The 15,618-nt window shown below is 43.0% G+C and overlaps 1 pseudogene across 1 annotated transcript; it reads right to left on the bottom strand.

The window, feature by feature from the left end:
• Positions 1-2,925: 2,925 nt before the first annotated feature.
• On the bottom strand, positions 2,926-15,095 carry LOC146493851 (uncharacterized; annotated as a pseudogene). The gene is made up of 8 exons (XR_014871821.1): positions 13,689-15,095; positions 13,399-13,512; positions 13,244-13,301; positions 10,169-10,306; positions 6,261-6,308; positions 5,975-6,088; positions 4,319-4,426; positions 2,926-4,009 (listed from the first exon to the last, which is right to left on the bottom strand). The product of XR_014871821.1 is annotated as an uncharacterized LOC146493851 (transcript).
• Positions 15,096-15,618: the final 523 nt, after the last annotated feature.

A 15,618-nucleotide genomic window follows, 5' to 3' on the forward strand; every position in this document is an offset into this window, starting at 1 on the left:
TTGAATCATATCTGTTATTAATCTCTGTCTCTCTTCCACAGCATGTCTTTATCCTGTCTTCCTTCTCTCACCCCAACCAATCACAGCAGATGGCCCCGCCCCTCCCTGAGCCTGGTTCTGCCGGAGGTTTCTTCCTGTTAAAAGGGAGTTTTTCCTTCCCACTGTCGCCGAAGTGCTGCTCATAGGGGGTCATATGATTGTTGGGTTTTTCTCTGTATCTATGAAGCGCCTTGAGGCGACTTTTGTTGTGATTTGGTGCTATATAAATAAAATTGAATTGAATTGAATTGAATTAAATGACCTCCTCAACATGTCTTGAAGTTCTCCAGAGGCCTGGTAATGAACTAATCATTTGATTCAGGTGTGTAGACCCAGGGTGAGATCTAAAACCTGCAGGACACCGGCCCTCAAGGCCTGGAGTTCGACACCCCTGAGTAGACCCAATATTATGTAAATCCAAGCATAACTGCCAAATTAAGTTTAAACTTCATGACCTCACTTTGGCACTAAAACTGTCAAAAAGGACTCACAAAAAACTGATTGGTGTTTAAGAGAAGTTTGACTCCTTATGAAGGAGCTTCCGATATGCTTACAGGTTCGCTTTGCTTGCTTTGTGATCTGTTGTCTTGCTGTTCTGTGTAATGTCATGTACTGTTTTGCTGTTCATATGACTCTGTTTAATAAACTGTTTCCAGAATTCTAATCTTTTCTGGAGGATCTTTTTCATTTTAAAAGGATCTAAAAAGCAGGATCTGCACATCATTGGCTGGATAAGGTTTTCATGTTGGCTTCAAAATTTGCAACCCAACAAGTGCACCATCACCTACACCACTGCTGGGGAATCTTATGCTCTCCTCCAGCGCACAGCAGAATAAAACCACCAGTTCATTGACTGGATGAGGTCCCCAGCCCAACAGTATGTGGAAGGCAAGAAAGTCTGGGTCCTCCAAGGACAGTCCTCTCAAATGCACGTCAAAGAAACTGGACCCACATTACTTGGGACCGCTTTTCATTGAAGAAATCAAAATACTAACCCCACGTTCTCTGACACATCCACTGGAGTATGAATGTGTGTGAACGTTATATAAACAGCACTTATGTATCCATATAGAAAAATGTACACGTATGAGTTGGTGTGAATGAGGCAAATTAAAAGCACTTTGATAGCTCAGAGTTGAAAGTGCTAAATAATAACCAGTCCATTTACCGTTTGATGTTCCTCAGTGAGCTGTGCAGTTGTCATGGAACTGAAGATGTTCAAATATTCATCCTTTTAGCCTTTGAAAATCTGTTGTGACTTAGTCATATGATTTTTTATTAATAATTTATGTCTTTCTGTAATTTATGCAGAAATTGCTTGCAGATTTCTAAAGTGACATATCAAATATTACTTTCATATGTAAAGTTATTAAAGGTGAGATGGAGTATGAATTACAAACAAACAGCAATCTAATCAAAATGAAGCTAACGCCTGTGAGACTTCATCAGAGGTGCAAATATTACAGTTGATGCTATCGTGTCAAAATAACTCAACACAGAAAAATGCCTAAATGTGTTTTGTATTTTATAGCATCTCACCCCTTTGAAAATATGCTGCAGTAGACAATAAATATGGAACGCCAGGACTGCCATAATGAATTAATTAAATACATGTGTCATAAATATTTATGTAATTAATTATTTCACATTTTAATTAATTATTTAATGGTGTATTTAATTAATTCATTATGGCAGTCCTGGCGTTCCATAAATAAACACCAGAAAACCATGAATGGATATTACCTGATGCTGCTCAAGTGACACGTCTCTGCTCTGAGGCATTGTGGGAAATGGAGTTATTCAGTTAATGCGCTGGATTTAAGTTTTGGAAGCGAGACAGCAAAGGTAAGACAGAATTCATGCTAATGTTTTCTAAGCATGACGAGTGGCGGAGCCAGGAAGGTGTGAGTGAGGGGCCAGGATGGAGCTGCAGACGTTTCAAATAAAATTCACGGCTATTTCAGCACCGAAACCACAGACCTGTACAACGTTTGAATGCAGGTAGTGGTGGAGGAGATAAAATAATATTTGGCATAGCAAACTTTTTTTCCATATTTGTGTGGATAAAGTAACAAAGAAGCTTACGCTGCACTAATGTGGCCCCGTTCACAGATTATTCTGTGTAATAAAATTATTACTGAATTATTACTGAAGCGCTGAGTTAAATGTCACTTTTTAATTAATTTCTTAATGATATTCCACATATTAATGCAATAAATTTAATGTTGGCCATATTATTGTTACATTATGTCACAAGAGTATGATGGACACTAGTCTCATAAACTACATGAGCTCATTTGAACTTTATTCACTGTCAAGCTTGTTTTTTTACCATAAGCAACATTCAGCTCTCCACACAAACTTTCAATTCAATTCAATTTTATTTATATAGCGCCAAATCACAACAAAAGTCGCCTCAAGGCGCTTCATAGATACAGAGAAAAACCCAACAATCATATGACCCCCTATGAGCAGCACTTTGGCGACAGTGGGAAGGAAAAACTCCCTTTTAACAGGAAGAAACCTCCAGCAGAACCAGGCTCAGGGAGGGGCGGCCATCTGCTGTGATTGGTTGGGGTGAGAGAAGGAAGACAGGATAAAAGACATGCAGTGGAAGAGAGACAGAGGTTAATAACAGATATGATTCAATACAGAGAGGTCTGTTAATACATAGTGAGTGAGAAAGGTGACTGGAAAGGAAAAACTCAATGCATCATGGGAATCCCCGGCAGCCTACATCTATTGCAGCATAACTAAGGGAGGATTCAGGGTCACCTGGTCCAGCCCTAACTATATGCTTTAGCAAAAAGGAAAGTTTGAAGCCTAATCTTGAAAGTAGAGATAAACAAACAAACATGAATTTAATTCCACACAATCACACAAAGATAAAACAAAGCTTGACTTTATTTAGCAGAATCGTGGCCTTATGTGTGCATGCTACGGAAGATTTACAATGATCTCAAAATTACATAGAAAAAAAAGACAAGGCTGTGGTTAATATTGCATTAATAACCAACCTGCAGACTCGACAGAACAACCCAACAACTCAACATTTCAAGCTAGTCTTTAGTGACTGGTGAGAGCGATTTATCTGTGCAGCAGTCATTTTATTTTCAGTGAGATCAAAACTTTCATACATTCGTTTACAGTTAATTCTATATTATAGTGTTTTGAACAAAGAGTGAGAAGAGGACTAAGAAGCCACACATGAAAGCAGCGTCAGGTAGATTTGATCTGCTAAGCTAACTGTGGAGATACACGTATCTGTTCTGTGGATTTAACGAGTTCAACTGCTTTTATGAAAACCTCATCTTATTCCCTAATTTGCCAAAAACAAGAAACAATGATGAGAACGTTATATTTTTGGAGATATTTCTCTCTTTGAGTTCTCATTGGAGAACATTTCAAGTCAGAGGCTTACACGCCAGCAGCTGATGAGAGAAACCCTGAGTTAGCAGGATGAGAGTGCTGGGGCGACAGCAGGGGGCTAAAGCTGCTTTTATAATATTGACCAATTCTGTCCTTAATATTTCACAACTTTATTAATTTACTAACTCATTAAATTTTTTATATTGACAGAAGTATAAATGGCGTATACGGAGCAGTGATGTGTAAATGATGAATGAATCACATGTTTATACCTTCATAAGGCTCAATAGTGTGACGTTATTATAAAGTGCTACCATGTCAACATTCGTAATAAAACTGTTCAGGGACAGCAGCACTAACACCGATGCTGTGATCACAACATGCCAGAAACTTGTTACACATTCACATTTATTTTCCAACATAACAAACAGGAAACGGCTTCCCTGCTGACACTCGGCCGCCTCTTGTGACTGACACGACGCCACTGTGTGCGCTGAGCTCAGGGTTCTGCGGTTTCTATTGGCTCCACCTGGGGCTCAGTGGGTGGGGTGGAGATGTCCTCTACCTGCTCTGAGTCAGGTTCTGTCACAACTACGGCCACCTGCTGACACGAAGAGAGCAGTCCGGTGTCAGTGTGTATATCAGCATACTGTAGGTAATAAATAAGAAGGTCAAAGGGCACGAGGTGAATCAAATCTGGTGTGACGATCATAAATCGGATTCTTATACCAGATCAGTAAAGGCACCGACAGCAGGCTGCAAACAAATCACACTTTTCTACTCTGAGCACTCAAAGTGTGTTTCATGCATGTGCATATATAAGTTTATATATGCACATGTTCATGCAGCACCTTTAACCTGTGCACACATTACAGGTGCCACCTTGTGTTACACGCAGGTGTTGTGTTACCTGAGTTGGCTCAGCAGCAGCTCGAGCAGACTGAACGGCCTGAGCTGTCTCCACAGCTGGGACAGGTGGGGGGCGAGTTTGTGGATAGACGGGTCCCTCACTGGGAGTCTGTGCGACACATAGATATGACATGCTGCTCTTTGAACAGGCCAACTTTAAACAGCTGATGTTTCATCCTGTTACTAAAGTCAACCAGATGTTACCACAAAGATTTCTCTGTGGTTTCACCTGCTGCAGCACACGCACACATCTCTGTTGTGACTAGGGATGGGTATCGTTTAGGTTTTATCCGATACCGGTGCCAAACCGGTACTTTTGAAACGGTGCCGGTGCTTAAACGGTGCTCAAACCGGTGCTTAAAGAATGGAGAACACAAACTTTGTCCAAAAACCTCTCATGTTCAGCTGTTTTTTTGTAAAAAGATAACAATGTTAGCCTTTTCTGCAGCTATGGGGCATATATGGTATCACTCTTGGCTGGAAGCAGCTTAAACAATGGAAAAAACACAAACTTTGTCCAAAAACCTCTCATGTTTAACTGTTTTCCACTTTTTCTTTGGTCATTTTAGCCTTTTTGTCCAGGGTGAAGGGAGTATCTGCCATCAAACAAGAAGACAGCCGCATGTAGCTATGATGGTGTTTGCTAGTTCACCTTACATGCATTAATGTAATAACGTGGTTAGCCTACTCAACGTAAATTACACACGAACAACATGAAGCTACTCACGCAGAGAAGAACGGCTGCTGCTGCATCATCATCCTCATCATTTCTGCTACACTGGCAGGGCTAGGGGCCAGGACTCTCCTCTTCGGGTTTTTGGGGGATGTTGCTAACTCCGGGTCGATAACAGGCACCACACCCGCAGTAGATGTGCTCGGTGTGAGGTCTCGCAGCAAGCTATCAAATACGGCGGATTTCTCGGCTTTTAAAAAAACGCTATGCGTCGCCAGGTGTTTCATCAGATTTGAGGTGTTACTTCCTTTGACAGTATCACAGTATCAGCTTAAAGCACTTGTTGCAGCTGCTGAGTTTGCATCTTTTGCTGTGAAGTACAGCCAGACTTTGACCGCTTCACCTTGGGCATTTTTAATCTGTAGCTTTGCTCTAAAAGAACGTACGTACCTGGACCCGCCTACTATCCTCAGAAACATAAAATGATTGGCTAGAATCTAAAGTGTATCACAGCTCAGGAAGAAAAAGCACCGAAATGTGCGCTGCTTTTCGGTCTGGTTACTACCGTTTATATCAGGATACCAGTACTCATCCCTAGTTGTGATGCTGCGGCATGCACGAGTCTTCATTTCATCAGAGTCAAACCACAACAATGACATGATGCTAAATTTATTCACAGATTTAAGGTTTAAGTTTTCGAACTAAAGGTAAATGCTCTAACATGAATGCATATTTATCAGCTCTGTAAGTTTTTAGTGCATTCTTGTTCAGTTAGGTTTTAATGCAGGGGCGGGGACCTCCAGGCCTCGGGGGCCGGTGTCCTGCAGGTTTAGATCTCACCCTGGGTCAAAACACCTGAATCAAATGGTGAGCTCATTAGCAGGCCTCTGGAGAACTTCAGGACATGTTGAGGAGTCATTTAGCCGTTTAAACCAGCTGTGATGCTGGAGGTCCCCACTCCTGCTTTCAGGTATCAAGGCTTACCTGGCTGCCACCAGCAGCTAGCACGCTGAGTCCAAACAGCATGGCAGTGATGCAGATGAGCAGCTCAAGCACCAGGAATATAACCAGTGTTCCCAGAATACCATCAATCAATAGCTGGAGAAACATGAGAGAGACGAGAACATATATGATCAGAAAACCATGTTTGTTTCAGTGACAGTGATCGTTCTCACAAAAACAACACATCTTTTGTCTGACCCAAACATACGTCTATCTTCTACATGCACGACTTCTAAAATATTCGTTATAACAACAGTCTGTCACTTACTTTACACTTTTGCTCGATCAGCCCGGTGCATTTCCTGAAACAATGTTGCTGCAGTGGACAGTGAAGACAAAGAAACATAGTCTCCTTTTTAAAAATGTGCAGGATCAACTATGAATTTATGTGATTCTATTAAAGGAAAACTACATTTATACCCTGCTGACAGCTCTGTGCATCACATGCATCATCCATGTACGAGGCCGTGTGACAGTTTTACGTGGTCAAAAATCTACCGTGTAAAAAAGTTGCACTTCCTGTTTTCTACAACACATTCAAAACATTGGAAGCACATTCACAGACGATATATTTTACCTCAGCAACATCGTGGTGCAGCTGACTCTGCAACATGTAAATGTGTGATGTTTCTGTACTGTCTGATTCTCAGAAAGAGAGAAATGTTGTTTACAAGACGTGAGTCCAGTTCTTGTTAATCAACAACTTAACATTAACCTCATTTCCCTGTTGGATTGTGTTTTTGATACCACCAGCACCCCAACATCCTGTCTAGCATCAAAGAGCCGCTGTTGATACTTAACAAAGAGGTGCAGTATCAGCTTTAAGACCCACAGCATAGAAACAGGGCGGGGCTTAAAGGGAAGATCAGATGTAGAGGCTGCGATCACCTGATAGTCACTAAGCAGATATTTCGTGAGCTGTGTGGCTGATTTTCCGGACACTACAAAGTTAGTAGAAAAGGTCAAATTCAGTGAGTGAATCTAATCAGTATCAACCTTAAATATAAATTGATGCTACTGTCGTGTACATTGGTGTAAACGTCACCACAATCCTGCAAACCGAGCAGTTTATCCTGCAGCAAACTTGTGGTGCAAAGTTTGTGTAGCACAAAATTAGCACATTTCATTTTGTTTTGCAAAATCATAACCCCAGCAGCACATCATGATGTGCTGCTGGGGTTATGTCAAATGTCACTTTCTGATTGGTCCTTCAGTTTCCTGTTAATCTCTCCTGACGTCTTTCACCATCTGTCAACATCAACAACGTTTTCTTTCTACGCCCAGGAAATAAACAACTGTACGTTTGGTTAGCAGACATACTGCAACAAACTAACTCCACTGTGTGTTGATGATGACCCCCCACTTAAAAACAAACAGCATTGTTTACGCCTGCTGCTGATAGATTAATCTAACACTACAAAGTGCAGATCACGACTTTATATCTGTGCTGTGGCTGTGAGCAGATATAAAGTGGTGGCTGTAGCTCAGGAGGCAGCGCAGGTCAAGGTCGGTGGTTCAGTCCTGGCTCCTCCTAGTCTGGATGCCAATCTTGGGCAAGATGTTAGCCCCACGTTGCTCTCCGACGCATCATCAGAGTATGAATGGTAGATAGCAAAGATACAAAGCATAGAAACAGTGATTGTTGCGTTGTACGCTTTGCTGTATAAGAAGCAGTTCACTTACTGTGAACACGTGACAGGATGTGTTGATGGTGGAAGCGAGCGAATGTCTTTATGTTATTATTACTGAGCTGTCACCAAATACTAAGTCCTCTGACAGTGATATATGTAAACGTGCCTAATTGGTCATCCAGTGAAGGTCCCAGAACAACACTCTGGATCATTCTGGAGCACTTTAACCCCTAAACATAGATTTCTGTTGGCAGCTGGCCTTATTTCACATGCATTTATTGAGGTTTTGCACTAACCACGTGACATTAACTCATGTGCCATTTTGGATGACAATTATGGTGACGATGTAGGATCAAATGTGGCGAGTGGATGCTAGAGATCGATGGCAGTCGCCAAATAGTTGCTAATAGTATGATGAAAGATTTCTATGTACCATACGGGTGACCGTGGCTCACAGGCGACCGTGGATCAAGAGTTGGGAGTTCGCCTTGTAATCGGAAGGTTGCCAGTTTGAGCCCCGGCTTGGACAGTCTCGGTCGTTGTGTCCTTGGGCGAGAAACTTCACCTGCCGCCTACTGGTGTTGGCCAGAGGGGCCGATGGCGCGATATGGCAGCCTCGCTTCTGTCAGTCTGCCCCAGGGCAGCTGTGGCTACAACTGTAGCTGCCTCCACCAGTGTGTGAATGGGTGGATGACTGGGTGTGTAAAGCGCTTTGGGGTCCCTAGGCGGGACTAGTAAAAGCGCTGTACAAATACAGGCCATTTACCATTTTACCATTTACCCTCACCATAGGTACACCAAGCAACAAAATGCTTTTAATATTGTCTAAGGTCTGTAACACATGTACTGAAAGGGAACATGTAGCACTTTAAACACAAAATGGGCAGAAGTTTCATGCACAGCAGTGTGTGATGAGCTGCTGCTGCAGTTTAATATAGGACATATTAAACTTAACATCATGAGAAAATCAGTCACTGTCATGAATCACTATTTGATCATTAACATCCACCTGCACCCACCTCCTGCTTCATTATTTTTACAGGAATGCACGTTGAATTTGGCGACTGGTATGGTTTGAACCCTTTCACCACCGTGGTCACTACAGTTACAGCTGTTCAAACGCCGTTTCCCTGTGTTTGTGTCAGTGTTGATGGTGTACTTGCACATTAACCACTACATTGGACACTGATGTGTCGCTCCACACGCTGCCACCCGCTGCTCGTTTAATGTGACTATAGATGTGCGACGTGTTTTATTGTAATTGTTGTTATTTAACCCTGTCATGCATGAATTATGACAACCTCAGTCAGGATGTTTCTGAAGTATTCTTATTCATCTTTTCATGCCTAAAGATGAATAAGAATACTTAAGAAAAGGATTAAAGTTAATCAAATTACCATCAGCCAATCACACTCTGTCACTAGCTTAAATCTACTGTAGCCTACTTGACAGCTGAATCTAGTTCAAGTGAAGTTTGAATTTTTGACCATTTCTACTGAAGCACATTTGTGAGGTCTGGCCTGACTTGCAGTCTCTGCTCTTGCATCGCATGCTCTGCGTTGCTCTTTGGGTTGTAAGGTGGGATGCGGCTGCTTGGCCATGGAAACCTGCTCCATGAAGCTCTCTGCACTCTTCGTGAGCTAATCTGAAACTACATGAAGTTTGGAGGTCTGCAGCAGCTGACTCTCCAAAAAGTCGCTGTCATCACTTCCACTTTGTTATAATACAATAAATAGTTGACAATGAGGAAATTTCATGAGTGGACGTCTTACACAGGTCTGCAGAAGCAGTCTGCATGCACAGCTGTTTAACTGTCTGCAGCTGTGGAACATCTGGATTACGTTTGGCGTTACAGTGCATGTCTGTGTAGCTTTTCAGTCCAGGTCAGGGTTGTCTTAGCTTGGAAAAAGAAGGCTCACTGTTGTGTTTTCTTCGACCACCAGTAGGAGTATCTTGAAATTTTGGGAGCCCCCCCACAGCACTATGACGCCCCAGTCATCCAGGCCCACAGACTGGTCAGTGACCTCCTGGCCACCACCGGATATCCCAACAAAAGCAGTTGCTCAGCAGGCTGTTCTCAATCAACGCTCAAGGCGTCACATGAAAAACCTCCACACTTAAAATGACAGAAAGAGGAAGTGCCAGGACGACGGCTGCTGAGACGACTGTAAACGTACTCACTGTATCTCTTTTTCTAGCTGGACTTTCTTTGATATATATCTTTATAGCTTGTCCTGCAAACATTGTTTCAGTCTTGCACCAGGCAAGACTAATTTATCCCAAAGACAGCACAAAGGTCAAATCCCAGCATGTTAGCCTCAAACCTTTGCTGGTGTTTCTATTTGACAAACTGCATCTTAATGATATTATGTGAGACGTCCTGCAGATGCTGCTGCTAACCAAAGTGTAACACTGTGCTGCAGAGCCAGAGAGTGTCACACATCGTCCTCAAAGACAGTTAATATTCGGCCTTAAAATGTGAACACTCAGTAAATCGATGTTTATGTGTTGCTAGCTTCTCTCTGTTGTTATTTAAAGACAATACCACAGCGTGTAGCTCCAGTTTGCGGCAGTGTTCACAGTGGTACGAGTCCTGGCGGTAGGGGAGGTGCTTGGACATCAGACCCAGGGCAGCGGTGGCGAACGCAGCACTGATGAGATGAAGCACCAGGACACATTTCACCTGCAAGCAACAATCGTATTATTCATACACAAACAGAGCACAACCTGTAAGGCTAACGTTTACTGCTACGTCAAGTTGAGTCACTTCTGAATGTCCAAACGGGAAGTACACTCCACCTTTAAAGTGTCCTCCTCAACATTAATAACATATTCATGCACGTTTTCATGAGCCCTGATTTCAGTTTGACGTGAGGAGTTTTATCCAGATGCTCCAGACGCTTATTCTCCTCCGTTTGTCTTTTTGCGACCTCTGCTTAGATGAAAACACTCATCTTACAATCCTTCATGTCTTGAAGATGCAGTTAAAACGTGCCTACATAGCAGGTGAACACTTTGTTCTCTTCTCGTCCACAAAGTTACAGCAGAGAAGAGTCAACATTATTTCTGACAGTGTAAAGATCAGAGAGGTCTGCAAAACACTTATATATTATTTTTGCAAATCTGATGTTTTTCTGGGAGCTGAATCCAAAAATGACCTGCATTTCCCTCCACCATGTACAGCTGTTTGGGCAAAACGTGAGGAGTTTACATGAAAAAAGCACAACAGTGATGAAAAAAATCAATATTTTATTACAATTAACTACGAATAATTTTTCTTACAATTGAACAAAGAAAAAACTTTTCCTTCATGATATATTTAACGCTACATATTTACTCTTTATGTCTGTGAAACCTTCACACTTTTGCTCTCCATCCTCTGGTTCCATCCTCACAGTTTCCATTTGCATTTCTCTCGCTCTTAGAAATATGAAATTAATATAAGAAATCATTTTTGGATATGTTTTTTTAATCAGTTTAAAAAGGGAAATTGTTAATTAAACTAAAAACATGAGTTTTGCAAGAAAACCTGATGAGATGGAATTTTTTAATTATTTTCCTGGTTTCAATCTACAGCATAGGTGTCAAACTCTGGCTCACGGGCCAAATTTGGCCCGCAGCCTATTACATTTGGCCCGCGAAGCCATACCAAATTACTATTAGAGCTGGCCTACTGGTATTATACAGCTAATATATATATTGTTTAGTATTAAGCTTTGCTTGTTCCATATTCAGTTTTGCAGCAAAACTTATTTGAGTCCATAAGAAAAGATTCATTCTTATATCTGGAGGAATAAATATATTTCAATAAATATTAACGTTAGCCTGCGACTTTGTTCCAGTTTTGAATTTTGGCCCACTGTGTATTTGAGTTTGACACCCCTGATCTACATGAAACAGTCAGACAGTCCTCCAGTTCTCTGGTTGTAGACTTGTGTTATTGTAATTCTTAAACACCCGACATAAAACCTGGATTAAAGCTGGAAGTATACACTGCTAGTGAGCTGGTTGAAATGATTATTTTCATTATGGATGCATCTTGTCCTCGTCCACAGAAACAGAACCACTGCCTTTTGTTCTGCTGGTTCACAAACAAACCCAAGAGAAGTGGTTTGTGTCCTGAGCCTGTAGACTCAGTGGTTTGTGTTTCTTTATGCTTTTGTTATTCTGATTAGGTATTTCATTATCATTCGCCATTTTGGTAGGTTTCTGTTCTCTGTCTGTCCATGATGCCTTTATGCCTGCTTGTGAGTCTGCGTCTGTCTCTGTCTGTCGTGTGTTTCCTGTTTTATTTTGTAGGTCTGTGTCCTCTGTCAGTGCGTTCAGCTTTGTGCTCTCCCTGTCTCGTCAGTGTAATCAGCCTCAGCCGTGTCTCCCAGCTGTTTCCTCTTCACTCCATTCACCTCTTGTATTTAGTGTCTGGCTGTGTCCCAATTCAGGGTCTGCAGCCTTGAAGGCCGCATTTTAAGGCCGATTACGTCACAGCGACGCGACGAAGGCTGTCCCAATCCGAAGGCTGCTCGAAATGCGGCCCTCAAATGCGTCCTTCATTTCCCTGAATTTTAAGGACGTGGCGGTGTAGACTTCGTGGCCCAACATATCCCAGAATGCATAGCGCGGCGGTGGGTGTGGATAATTTTGCCGAAAAAAACGGTGGATGAGGGGCGCCCGAAGAGTAAACTTTAACCTTATGTGCAAATGTTTAATAACGAAGAACATTAAAACATTCCTGTTGGCCACATGTCGGCAAAGTTATGTGACATTAGTGACGTTTGTACTAACTTGGTTTTAAAGCCTTTACTTTAAAATATACGCCGTTCAATAGCTGAGCTTAATCAGAGAATGATCAAAGCTCATGTAGAAACAAACAAACGAACAAAAGATTTTCTCCTTCATTTCTGTCAAACAAAGCTGTATGAAACGTTTCCAGCTGTTAGTATCATGGTTGCTAGGCAACCTGGGCAGCGCGACGGAGGCTAGACCGTCCCATTTCACAAGCCTCGCACTTCCGAGCCTTAGCGGTCTTTAAGTAACGCGGCCCTTGAGGATCGTTAAGGCTGCGAACTTTAAGGCTGCAGACCCTGAATTGGGATACAGCCTGTGTCTTCCTCTACTCTGTGTCGCGTCGTTAACGTCTTCCACCCTCAAGTTAACCGTGTGCCTGTCTGCTTAGTTTAGTTAAGTTTATGTTTCTTTTCTGCCCAGCAACAAAGCTGCGTGTTTTGAGTTTACATCTGCCTCCGAGTCCTGCATTTTGGGTCCTTCCTCCCTGCCTGCACACAGCCGAAACGTGACAGTTTGTTTGTAAAGTACTACATATCTAAAGATTCTTCAGCTTGATATCATAAGTTCCCCCAAAACTAACCAAGAGATCCTAAATCAGCACAAAATACACCGATTAGAAATAGATTTTAGGATAATAAATCAAGTAGACATTTAAAAAGCAGATCATTTTTAGGACAACTAAATTATCACAAAACAAGACCAGACTGCACAGGGTGCAGCGACTGAAGAAAAGAATTTATGCAATGCAAATATAGTTACATACAAGCAACCCTGAACAGCTGTTTTTGCTGACTTTGAATGCAGAAATGCATTTTCATGCATGGCACAGACTCACCCAGAAAAGAGTCGGTCTCCTCCCACTGTGGGACCAGCACTGACCCAGACACAGTCACCTGGTGCATTACAGTGAAGTCAGCTGATGAGTATAACATGAAAAGATGACCTGAGCAAATCTAAAAGTAGCTGCTTGGAGCCTTTCGCCACACTGACCTGTATGACAACGATGAGGAAGAGCGCCACATCTCCGGTAAAGTGGACTTCGTGAACCTGGAGCACAGACGCGCTCAGACAAAGGATCAAAATCCCGATAACAATCTGGATGGCCTGAGAAGAGTCGCCAGAAAAGCCGTCAGCACATCATGCAACACATTTGAAACTTCTTAATGAGGAAAATGAACTGAATATGTCCCCAAATATTGCTTTGAAAATACCCAAGTGTTATGTATAAACAGGCATCTGTTCCTATGCACACGTCACAGACTTTGAATGGTTTTCTTTACCCCTAGAGTCTTGGGCTCCATCTTAAAGAGGGGACTGTCGCTGTCCCTCAGACAGCGTCCCTGCTGGAGGCAGCGAATTCTTTTCTTCATGAGCCATCCTGCTGCTGACGGGGAAACAACAGCTTTCAATATACAGAACAGCAGGTAGAAAAGGCTGAGTCAAAGTGAAGAGACGCAAAAGAAAGATTGATCATATTTAAACAGCAGGACTGTGTCCATTCAGCACGTGGTGCTACTTTTTAAACTGCTGCTACAGCTGCAGGTGCATGCTGTCCCGTGTTGGGATCCAGCTGCAGGTGCACGCTGTCCCGTGTTGGCATCCAGCTGCAGGTGCATGCTGTCCCGTGTTGGGATCCAGCAGCAGGTGCACGCTGTCCCGTGTTGGCATCCAGCTGCAGGTGCATGCTGTCCCGTGTTGGGATCCAGCTGCAGGTGCACGCTGTCCCATGTTGGGATCCAGCTGCAGGTGCATGCTGCCCCGTGTTGGGATCCAGCTGCAGGTGCACGCTGTCCCGTGTTGGGATCCAGCTGCAGGTGCACGCTGTCCCGTGTTGGGATCCAGCTGCTGTCCCGTGTTGGGATCCAGCTGCAGGTGCATGCTGCCCCGTGTTGGGATCCAGCTGCAGGTGCACGCTGTCCCGTGTTGGGATCCAGCTGCTGTCCCGTGTTGGGATCAGTGCACTTGGACGGGCTGCTGCACTGAGATGTTCTCGCCTCTGTCACTGTGGACTCCATGTTCTTTTTGTTTGCCTTGTATCCTGACCTCATGTCTGCTAGTTGGAGGTGTTGTGCATCCACCTACTGGCTGCTCAGGGACTGTAAACACAATCAGGTCCTGCAAAGTACTGCAAAACTGAAACTCTCCGATTACTGTATTAGTAAATTTAGGGTACATCAAGTCTTTGCTGTTTCCACTATAAGATCAGTGAACCTGTCCCCTGTATAAAACTAAAATGTCTCTGTCAAGGTCACAGGCTCGACTTTTAGCAGTAATAACACTGACGGATCAGCGAAGGAGCGATGCAGCTACTGGACTGCAAATCTGCGATTATCGTAACGATTCATGTGCTGACTCATTTTCCAGATCGAGCCTTTAAATTATTGACTGCACAGCGAAAAGCACACGGATGTATGAATGTGTGTGTCGCCTACAGAGACGCTGATGCTGATTTTTCTGCAGTTAAAAATAAAGCAGAGCTGCGCTGCACCGCTGCACCACAACATGAGAATAACATCACACTGCCAGAGTTTGTGGACATTCCCACACATCACAGTATTTAACTCACACTGATGTACATATATCTATATATTATAAAGATGAAGAAAAAAAAGGGAAGAACAAACAAACAAAATGAGAAAAATAAAAAACCCGCAGTGTCCATAACCAAACACCGATGACTGCAGTGATCTTACCTGAGCTGTGTCGCGTTTTTCCAGAATATACTGAGCAGCTGTAGGAGAGCACCAAGCCTGCCGTGAGTGCGGATGCTCTGCAGACTGCAGCGGGGTGTATTCGGGCGTATTCTGCTCCTGCAGGAGACTGATGCTGTGTCATGCGTTTCACATGCACGCACCGTGTCCCGGTTACTGCACCTTTAATCGGAACACCAGCGAACCTTCAGAACCGTCTTTCGTTCTTGACGTCTGCGCTCGTCGTAAAAACAACATTTGAAGTTGTGCTGAAGTGTTAAAGACTTAATGTCGCCATCTACGAGATTTTGCCAGAGTAACGTCAGTGGCAGATGTAAGATATTAAAGCTAGCAATAAAAGTAAGAGTAGATATGAGCGGTTATTATTTTGTTTTGGATGTTATTACTGAATTGTGATGGGTCGTTCGCGAACGAAATGGCTCTTAGAGCCGGCTCCTTATTGGGAGCCGTGAGGTTTTTGTTTGTTTGTTTTTTTTTCTTTCTCTCACCCTCTCTCTCG

The sequence above is a fragment of the Neolamprologus multifasciatus genome, chromosome 22 (genome assembly GCF_963576455.1).
Source record: "Neolamprologus multifasciatus chromosome 22, fNeoMul1.2, whole genome shotgun sequence".
NCBI classification, from domain to species: domain Eukaryota; kingdom Metazoa; phylum Chordata; class Actinopteri; order Cichliformes; family Cichlidae; genus Neolamprologus; species Neolamprologus multifasciatus.